The 11,137-nt window shown below is 40.0% G+C and overlaps 1 pseudogene across 1 annotated transcript in view; it reads left to right on the top strand.

Moving 5' to 3' along the window:
• Positions 1 to 5,379: 5,379 nt before the first annotated feature.
• The window catches only part of LOC310824649 (cytochrome P450 3A27-like), a 63,501-nt pseudogene continuing 57,743 nt past the window's right edge, over positions 5,380 to 11,137 (top strand). Inside the window, exon 1 of the transcript in view lies at positions 5,380 to 5,384. The product of the transcript in view is annotated as a cytochrome P450 3A27-like (transcript). The remainder of the gene's footprint in view (positions 5,385 to 11,137) is intronic.

Here is an 11,137-nt window from a genome sequence, read left to right as displayed (position 1 = left end):
GTAACAGGGACCCGTTTCCAACTCATTAGCGCTACATTGAGAACTGTAGGCTGAGATTATAGAAATTATCTCGTAGAATCACTTTAATAGTCAAGAAACTACTCAGAAATCATACCACAATTAAACTTGAAAAAGTTCCAGAAGAAACATTGTTTCTCTTTAACAGAGCAATATCCAAGACTGCGTAAAGAGGGAGAAAAATATCTTTCTTAAAGATCAGATTTTAGTAAATAGATATTATTGCACACAATTGGGCTATAAGAATCTCAAAGACAGAATCAAACATTTCACTCTCTATAGTAGTGATTTTGGTGTCTAGTGTCAGAGGAACATATTTCATCCCCACATTAAGTAAACACAACTAAACTAATTCATATGTAATGTCCTCCAACTTTACATCAAGAATAAAGACACACTGTGTACTCTGTACCAGTATAGTAACACTACTACTAGAATATATGGACTTGCAATGGAATTTGGCCTTGGAGGGCTACAGGTCCTAGGCCCCCCATTCCCTAGCATCTGATTTCATGTCTCTGCATTGTGTACTGGTTATGGCATGGTACCACTAGGTGAAAGGTCGAGAGGCACATAGAATATTGTACAATTCCAACAGTCCCCTCTTTGATTATTTTAAACAAAGTATAATAATCAAGAATTACCAAAATGAATAATAAAAACATGAAAAAATATAAAAGTAACAACAGGAAATATAAAAGAACCACTTTCCTCATCTTACTAGTGAGTGAGATCTGCTTGTCCTATTTCACACATACAATACGTTGAGTTGACACCATGAGCATGCATGATGTACAGGACTGAGTGAGCGCTGCAAAACATGTTTGTCTACTGATGCTGTATCTTGAACCGTCATCTGCGTTTAACTCACTCACTGCCAAAGAATTCCGGTACACTCACCACCTGGAGTGCCAAGTGTTTTATGTGGTATTCACCTAGCAATAATACTTGGATTGGCTACAAAATGAAGAAGTCGCCCTTGGTGCTCTAGAATGTTGACAATTTGGGTCTCTGGGACTTTATTCCTGGTCCTCTGTGGCTCAGTTGGTAGAGCATGGCGCAAACAACGCTTAGGTTGTGGGTTAGATTTCTGCTGGGACCATACATACTGAAAAAAGTATGCACTCACTGCAATGTAAGTCGCTTTGGATAAAAGCGGTAGCTAAATTGCATATATTATTATATATTAGTCTCATTTCCCAACATTTCTCGTGATTACGTAGTACCATTAGCCAATTTATCCATCTTCTCTGCCAAAGTCCTGATATCAGTCAGGGCATAGTAAACACCTACAGGAGCTACAACAGAGAGAAGAACATGTTGAATACCTGTAGTGTGAGACAGTTTGAATATTACATCAGTCTTAAGTAAACGTCTAGTGTACTGTCCTTAGATAGCCACAAACAGAAAATAAATTAGACAGCCAAAAAATTTGACAGACACGCAAACACAAAATAAATATAACATTTAGTGCTAAAAACAACGCATTAAATGCAGAGCAGAATAATTAGTGCTATTGACAATTGTCGTTGCTAGGATTGCGTCTTTCTTGTGCCATTTCCCTAGATTCACGTGACCGTACCTGTTTTCAATTAGTGGCATTTTGGTTAATAAAATGGAGAGCACGCTCCGAAGTTAGCTCTGGCTTAGAGTTAGAGTAGTAACATAGAGTAGGCCATTAGAACACAAATCCAATAAGTGTTGTTCAATATGCTTCAGCTGGGTAGTTGAGACCTAGTGACTTTGGAGTCTGCTATTGATGTCTGTCAACATGAAATCTGTCAAGAAATCTGCCCTATTTCACTCTATGAGAAATCCCATAGGAATGGTTTTCGTCCTGTGGAGAGATAGAAATAGAAATGTAGTAAAGTGTCTTATTGGTCAATAATGGTCTGTAATGAGAGTTGGTGTCATTACAGATTCACACAAAACAAACTCAAGCAGTAGTCAGTCACCATTTCAAGTTATATTTAATAGACTAGGACAGTTCAGATTAAAATACATGTTCATCTGGGTTTAAAGATGAGAGCATAAAACCTCTTCTGATAGAGAGGGACTTCAAAAATGTAATTGGATATAGGGCCATCGCAGATTTTGTCCACAGCCACTCCCATGGCAGTCATTAAAAAACAATTAAAAAAACCATTGGTAATTATGTGAAACACCAAATTTCCTGATTCACGGCTCATTCTGAGAATTGGAATCATATACCAGCTATACACTAACTATGTATAACTTTGGTTTGTAGTCTCACTGAGGTCCAGCTCTCCACCAAGGGCACTGCAGAGGGACACAGCACGCCTCACCTCCCACAGGGACCAGGTACAGGAGCTGCAGGAGGAGGGCTTTGCTGGAGCTGAGGGGAGACAGAGGAGGGAGCGTACATTGTACAATGAGAAATCCTCCTCCCTCCTCCTCATCAGAGATCAGTGTGTCTGTCCTTACCCCAGACGGACTGTGTCTAAGTGGGATGAGCTCCGTGCTGTGTCCCTCTGCTCCTATGCTGACAGGTCCACAAAGGAGGAGCAGGAAAAATCCAGCCTGTGCTGCAGAGCCCTGAGCTGCTCTGCTGCTGCCCCCTGCTGGATGTGTGAGGCAGTGCAGCAGTGGAGGAACCTCAGCAGCAGCCTCCTGTCAACACTGCAGCAAGGGATACAGGGTCAGCTGTACCTGGTGGAAGACCTCGTTGATGAAGATGATGTTGTCCCGCCAGCCGGACAGCGTGCTGCTGTTGGAGTGGCTCTTCTCTGGCTCGGCAGGCCCGTTGGGCTCCCCCTCCTCTCCAGTCCTTCTCCTTCCCCTGGAGAATTGCACAACTTTTTTTTATAGATTGGTGTTACAAATTCTTTAGCTGAGTAGTTTTACTGAGTTAATACCTATGTCTGATCTAAATTTCATGTGAATGGCTGCAATGGAAATTATACATTTGTTGATGTGTTGAATACTTATTTTCCCGCACTGTATATACACACTCACTGAGCACGTTATTAGGAACACTATACTATACTCGGTAGGGCCTCCCTTTGCTCTGAAAACAGCCTCAATTCTTTGTGGCATTGATTCCACAAGATGTTTATAACATTTCTTTGACATTCTGGTCCATGATGACATGATTGCATCACGCGATTGCTGTAGATTTTTCAGGTGCACTTCCAAGCTGTGAATCTCCCGTTCTACCACATCCCCAAGGTGTTCTATTTGATTCAGATCTGGTGGCTGGGAAGGCCACTGAAGAACACAGAACTCATTGTTATGTTTCTGAAACCAGTTTTAGACGACTTTTGCTTTGCGACATGGTGCATTATCATGCTGGAAGTAGCCATTAGAAGATGGGTAAATTGTGGGCATGAAGGCATGCACATGGTCAGCAACAATACTCAAATAACCTATACTAATCTTTACTTTGCTACAGCCATCGCTGGCTGACATTGTCATTCACTGCCATCAACGGAAATCAATGTTTCCCACATTATATTTCATGCCAACGTCAATCAAAAGTAACCTCAAACCAAGTACTGTAACAAAGTGATGAAGGCTTATCAAAGGTTACAGATGCATAGTCTTGAACCAAAATAAGAAAAACATACAATAATGATTGAATGGGTGGACTATGGTTTTAAAAGACCCAGAAAACAACCAAAATATCGTATGATGAAAAGAAAGAGATTCCCCAGACTGATGAAGAATAATGGACAGATGCCAAAAATAGAAATGAGACATTTTTTTTAATATACTGTGAAGAGGAGGTGAAAGTAATAAAGGGAGTGGAGAAAACAAGGGAACAAAGCTTTAGTCACAGTGAAAAGGTAATTAGTGAACAGGAGAGAAGTGCCATCACTTACTTGAGATTTTTTGATCATTTTGAGTTATAATTCTAGTGTTTCTTTTTTGTTCATCTGGTTCACTTTCTTACCTCTGTATCTATCTACAGTTTTCCCGTCTTTTCCAAGGGTAAACAGACCCGAGTTCAATACCCAACAGCCACACTTGGCAGAGTAGACAGCGAACACAATGCAAAGGTGGGCTAATGGAAAACTGTTTTGATAGATTCAACAGTTTAGATTGTAGATTCATTGATAGGTTGGTTGATTGATTTACATTGAGCAGGACCTCTCTCTTTATGTTCCTTCCTCAGATGTCTATCCACAGCTGGACAATGGTAATTTGCTGAAATGAACTGTGTATTAACAGTCAGGAGAATTCAAAAGGTAAGAGGAGACTAACAGCAAAAATATGTATAAAAAGTAGCTTGAGTAGAAAAAATGTGAAACAATAAGCCTACAACAAATACCAAGTCACCAGCGTGGCTGAAGCCATATTTATTCTGAATGGCCATACCTGAATAAAGTATTCATGCAGTAAGTTATGGTTTATAATGTTTGTAGAGCGCACACATACACTCACCGGCCTCTTTATTAGGTACACCTTGCTAGTACCGGGTTGGAATCCCTTTTGCCTTCAGAACTGCCTTAATTCTTTGTGGCATAGATTCAACAAGGTGCTGGAAACATTCCTCAGAGATTTTGGTCCATATTGACATGATAGCATCACGCAGTTGCTGCAGATTTGTAGGCTGCACCTCCATGATGTGAATCTCCCGTTTCACCACATCCCAAAGGTGCTCGATTGAATTGAGATCTGGTGGCTGTGGAGGCCATTGGAGTACAGTGTCACTCATTGTCATGTTCAAGAAACCAGTTTGAGATGATTTGAGCTTTGTGACATGGCACGTTATCCTGCTGGAAGTAGCCATCAGAAGATGGGTACACTGTGGTCATAAAGGGATGGACATGGTCAGCAGCAATACTCAGGTAGGCTGTGGCGACAAAGAAAGAAACATCTGTTAATACTTATAGACACCTGTTCTGTCCTCATACATAGCTGAACACCTCTAAACACCTCCCAAGAGTCTGGAGACAGAATGTCAGTCTGACTTCAGGTTTATTGACTTAGAAAGAGTGAAACTGAGAAAGAGAAACAATAATCAATGATATGGTTTCACATCCACACATTGCCTTGCCATACATCACAGAGATGATCTAACAAAGAAATAGCGACATATAGCTACAATGTGTTGTATTAACATTGAAATATAGTATCCTCTCTTAGCTAACATAACCAAGAATACCCAATGTGTTCTTATATAATGCTAGTATGGTCTCACATGAAGAAATAAAAGGTAAGTTTACATAATCACCATGAAAGCCAATAGTACAAGCTAAACTAGCATCTTCCACAACACAAACACTTGTCTACAGTGGGATATTACTGATAGTCCTTTCGGTCCCTGCACTGATGGACACTATAAAGAATTATGGAGAACTCTCTGGTTATCAAATCAACCAATCAAAATCAGAGGCAATGATGTTAGTTGGACAATGGCCAATTCAAATGTCAGGAAGGCTTGATTTCCACTGGTCTCAAGGATTTAGATACTTGGGAATTACTATAACAACTGACCTATCAAAATTGTTTAAAGCCAACTATGGGAAATTGATGGGCCACATAAAAGGGGACCTTACAAGATGGGAAATTCTACCACTCAAGAATAGAAACGATAAGAATGAAGATTTTGCCAAGATTGCTTTTTCTCTTCCAATCACTACCTATCTATGTTCCTGCTTCCACCTTTACTATATTGGATAAATGGCTGTCCAAGTTTATTTGGCAAAGCAAGCGACCCAGACTTAAATTTAAAAGACTACTCTGCCCAAAAGACAGGGGAGGCCTGGACTTACCTAGCCTGAAAAAATATTATTGGGCAGCCCAACTCAGATCAATGATTGCTTGGATATCCCAAGACACTGACACTATATGGGTGGGAATGGAACAGAGTGAATGCCCAAATTTGCCTTTAGATTCAATACCATTCTTAAACCAAGACATATGGGGGAAAAAGAAAATTGCTAATGTATGGAGCAAGAACACCTTAAAAATATGGTCAATCTTGAGGAAAAAACTACAACTTCCCATGACCATTTCCAGAGCTATAATGATAGCAAACAACTGTGAGTTCTCTCCATCTAGGCTGGACAAGGGATTCCTAAAATGGAAGGAAAGGGGTTTAGTGGTTTTGGACCAGCTGTTTGACGGAGCAGTCCTAAAATCATTTGAACAGCTCAAAGAGGAATATGATTTACCAAACCAAGACTTCTTTAGGTACTTACAAATTAGACACTATCTACAAAGTCATAAAGAATGGGAACAGCTCTGTTCCTTACCAACAAAATTGGAACACCTCTTCATATCAACAACTAAAGGAATAGTGAAGACAAAGTTCATATCACATATTTACAAGATATTGCAGGAAGAGTTAAAAGAAGATAACTTAGATATTAAAGAAAAATGGGAACTAGAAATGAACACAATAATCCCAGATGAGCAATGGGAGACTTCATGCAGACAGGGACATAGGATATCCAGTAGTCCAAACTGGAAGGAATTTGGATGGAAAATGAAAATGAGATACTTTAGAACTCCACTTATAACATCAAAATGGAGCAACACCTCAGATCATTGCTGGAGGGGTTGTGACCTGGTGGGAGATCACACACATATATTTTGGGACTGCCCAAAGATATCAGAATACTGGAAAATGTACAAAAAGAAATAAAAAAATGTCTCCATATAGATTTACCTCTTAAACCATTACACTTTATACTAGGGGTACTGCCAACTGATCTTGAAGAGAACAGTCAAACATACTTGCTGAGAATCCTCTTTTTAATAGCGAATAAGGTAATCACAGCCTCCTGGCTGAGGCCACACCCTCCAACAATTACACAATGGAGGGAAAGAATCCAAAACGTTTACAACATGGAATATACAACAGCATTATTACAACTGAAAGTAGATGTATTCCTAAATAAATGGTCATCCATTGCCCTACATTTTCATTTGATATGATTGAAATGCAGATTATTATTATATATTTTTTTAAAGATTATTGTTACTGTTATTATTATTGTTGTTATTGTTATTATTATTGTTGTTGTTATTGTTATTGTTGATGATGATAATGGTGATAATGTTGTTGAACATTACCTTATAATTTACCAAATGTAATCTATACTGTATGTATGTGGTATTGCTGAGATAATGATCATACCTCACATATATATTGGTTAAGATGAAAGATATCCATGGACTGTTAACCTTTCTGTGGACTTACCCGCGGCACCTTACTGTACCATCAAAAAGATTTGTTGTGACATACTGTATGACTGCAATTTATAAAAGGAAATGATAATAAAAAGTTAAAAAAAAAAAAAAAAAAAAAAAAAGTGTACTGTAGTAGTATTGTTGTAGTTGGCTACACCTCAGCCTATGATTCTCATGGGGCGTTAGATTGTCTCTGATAGAATCCTACGGTTCAGCTCGACATTCAACGACGATTTTCACCTTCTGAGCTAGCAGGCTAACCTGTGAGCTCTCAATTCTTTGTTATTGTTGAACCCTAGCTCAACAATAATTCCTCAGGTTATTATTATAACTTGCTAGGTCACATGTGTAGGCTACAGCTAGCACTTGGGACAGTCGGCTAACTAAGTTACTTGTTGTTTCCGGACAGCTGAGAACCTTGGCTAGCTTTGACAAGCTAATATTGAGAAATATTAGCACCCTGTTTGCAGGAGGGTTGGCCACCTTGTGTTTGTAGCCCTAGGACTACTGAGCACTTTCTAGTTTGACATAATTCCTAGCTAGTTACCTCGTATAATGATCTAGAACATGCCAGTTCTCTCTAGTGTGGGACCAGTGCCATATCTAACTATGCGGGTACCAGTTCCCTGTGGTAGCACGATGGTATAGCAATGCTGAGGTGTATTGTACCTGCTTGTTGCATCGTGCGCTGTATCTAAACTAACCCCACAACTAAGTCAACTAATAAACATGGGCTACGCATATCTTAAACATGCCTGTGTGTGTGTGTTTGTGTGTGTGTGTGTGTGTGTGTGTGTGTTTGCATACATGTGTTTTTTCGGGGATGCAGAGAAAGTCTTCCAGCTGTTCCAATGAGAACATCCATCCATCCATCCATACATAGACCTATGCATTTAATTCTGGTTTGTTTATAACTAAGAGGAAGACACAGTTATCATCAAAAACCACTAGTTATCATCAAAAATGATGGTCACAGTTTGCTAAAAAAAGTACCTAAAAAGCCTGCAGAGGTCTGCCTAAGTTTGGGGAAAAAAGGATCTGCCCAAGATTTACAGCATACCACCTCATCTGTGAAACATGGTGCAGGGGGTGTTAGGTTTGGGCATGTATAGTTGCCATTAGAACTTGTTAACTTGTCTTAATTGATGATTGTACCTGCTGACGGCAGCAGCAGAATGTATTCTGAAGTGCACAGAAACATCTTGTCTACTTGAGTGCAAGCAAATGCGTCCAAATGCATTGGATGGCGCCACACCATACAATAAAACAATGCCATAGCCAAAACACTGCCATAGCAACGAGTGGAAAGATCTTGATTGGCCAAGTCAATCTTCAGATTAAAATTCAATTGAACATGCATTACATTTCCCTAATGATAAGAATTTAGGCAAAAAGACCTCAAAACAAACAACAACTGAAGATGGCTGCAGTACAGGCCTAGCAGAGCATCACCAAAGAAGATGCTCAGCGTCTGGTAGGGTTAAATACTAGTGGATTGTCCACTAAATACTAAACATGACTGCTTCATTTGGACATTTGATAAGTCTGTACAATTACTTTTGGGTACACTGAAATCGGGGGACTATGCATAAAAAGTGAGGTAATTTTTGAATGGTGAAACCAATGTGTACACAAATACCATCAAATAAAAGCTAAAAATCTCTACTTTAACCTTGTAGTAATTGTTTAATTTCAAATCCAAACGTTTGGAGTATAGAGCCGAAAGAACAAAAAAAAATTTGTTGTCTCATTACTTACACAGGCAGGGGTTTGGGAAAGTGAACAACATTTGACGGTGAATACATACTGTATGTCAAACCCCAGCCTGACCACTCCGTTCTTCCACCTCGGCTGGCCGCCTCTAAGAGGATGCAGTGGTCGCGCTCGTTGGTCACGGCTTTTCACTGTCTTGGCGCCCCGGTGGTGGAACGAGCTTCCCAGTGCGGTCAGGACTGCAGAGTCACTACCTATCTTCTGCCGTAGATAGAAGACCCATCTCTTCAGGCTACATCTGGACTGTCCCTCCTAAAGACCTCTTCACCTTCCACTACCCACCTGTACAGTTCCTCTACTGTAAAGCATTTTTAAAAAGCATTGTGACTGCCAATGGCCCCTGGTCCTAGCATAGTTTTGTTTTTCTTATTGTAGTGGTGTCCGTGTACACAGAGGCAGACGCAGCGGTGTAGTGAGGGAAAGGTCCCGTTTATTCATACAGTCAGTAATCGTTCAATCAGAGTTCGTTGGCTTTCCAGCCTCGTCAGAGCGTCTCTCTCTCTCCACTGTCCGCTCTCCTCGCCTTTCTCGCCGTTTCCAGCCTAGCTACCGAAATGGCAGAAGCACACACATCTTAAACATTCGCCGACGAGACTTAATTCGCAGCAGGTGTGCAACAAAAGTCTCGCCGACACAACCCCGGCCACGGTCCTGTAGCTCCCTCTACAGGCCGAACGCTGCATGTCCCCCCACACTTATGATGACTGATGTATAGATGATTCACTTACTTGAGACAAATGTACTTGTTGTAAGTTGCTTTGGATAAAAACATCTACTAAATGTCAAAAATGTAAATGTAAATGTGATGAAAATGGGTGAAGTGTCTAGCCCCAAATTTACAAAAAATGGTTAGGGCATAAACCCAATATTTTCATGTTTTATTAATTTTTCCAGAGAACAGATTGGTGTTGAATTGTGGGATATATGAAGGATTGCCCCTTTTAAAAGGCTACCCATTTTTAATTGGCAATTATGGCACTTGAAAGTAGCCAAATATCCCTCTGATAAAAAAAACAACCTAAAAACTTGACATCAAAGATGAGCATGGAAATTAACAGGCCATGTAGCAATTAAGTTTGTTTTATTTTCTAGTGCATGAGGTTATTCGCAGGTTACCTAAATGTTAACCTCGTCCTCAGGCTATCGCTCACAGCGCATATAAGTCTGGAATAACAACGACTCAAACCTGGCCGTAGGGTGGTTACTGATTAAAGTATTTGTTATTATTTGATTTCAGCTAATCACACGGCTGCAAGGTGTAGCTTTTTATCAGAAATGTGTGGAATGTGCTGTGGAAGATGATTGATGCGAGGTAAAGCCCATGGCTATGCCCCGTCCCCATTTTTGACGCTCTTGCTCTTGGCTTAATGAAGGCCAATGAAGTTTAACGCATTGGTCCAACAGACCTTTTGGGCATTTGGGCAGAAGTGTCTGGGAACGAGACTACTTAAATCTTAACATAATATTAACATAATCTTCAGCAGTACATGCTAAGCACAGTGTATCTATGAGAAGATATTCAGCACTTTGCTCGTACAAAAGTCCTACAATTCCGAAGCGAGTATAAACCAAGGCAATAATTAATATTAAATACATTTAACTACATTCATAAAGTTCTTCATAACCAACATCAGGGAGATGTGACCAGAGAGGTGGTGAGTGGATCCTGGCTATAAGGGCACACTCTTGCCAACACACATTCTGGTGTGACATGTGCGATGTCTTATTGATCTATGTTGCTTTGGCTGTCTCCACGTGTGGATCATTGTAATCAGGGGTGGGGCTGGCCTTTTAAACACCTGTGCTTTGTTTCATTCAGGGAAAACAAAGAGATTTTTAACATTTCTTTTAAAGAGACAACACACATTTTCTGCCATGCCTCTATCAATTGATTTGGCTTTAATCAATGGTTTCTTCTTGATGTTGTGTACATGTTTTCATGCCTATGTCACCTTTCAGAGGAAATCAAGGAACCTATCCAGATCTGATGTCGTATTAGATCAGTCAAACCCTGTCAGAACATAGTTTGCTTTTTGTGAGATTATTTTCTTTTCTTTTGTCTAGTATTGGTATACATGGTCGAAATTATGCACTCATATTTAGTATTTGGTCGACACTACTTTGTATGCAAACCGTCTGGGACCCATTGACCCCACCAGGTGCTGGGTATTTTTTCTGGTGATAT

Source organism: Argentina silus (genome assembly GCF_951799395.1).
Source record: "Argentina silus genome assembly, contig: scaffold_59, whole genome shotgun sequence".
NCBI lineage: Eukaryota > Metazoa > Chordata > Actinopteri > Argentiniformes > Argentinidae > Argentina > Argentina silus.
The sequence above is the reverse complement of the archived record's forward strand: the minus strand, read 5'-3'. Positions and strand labels throughout refer to the sequence as shown.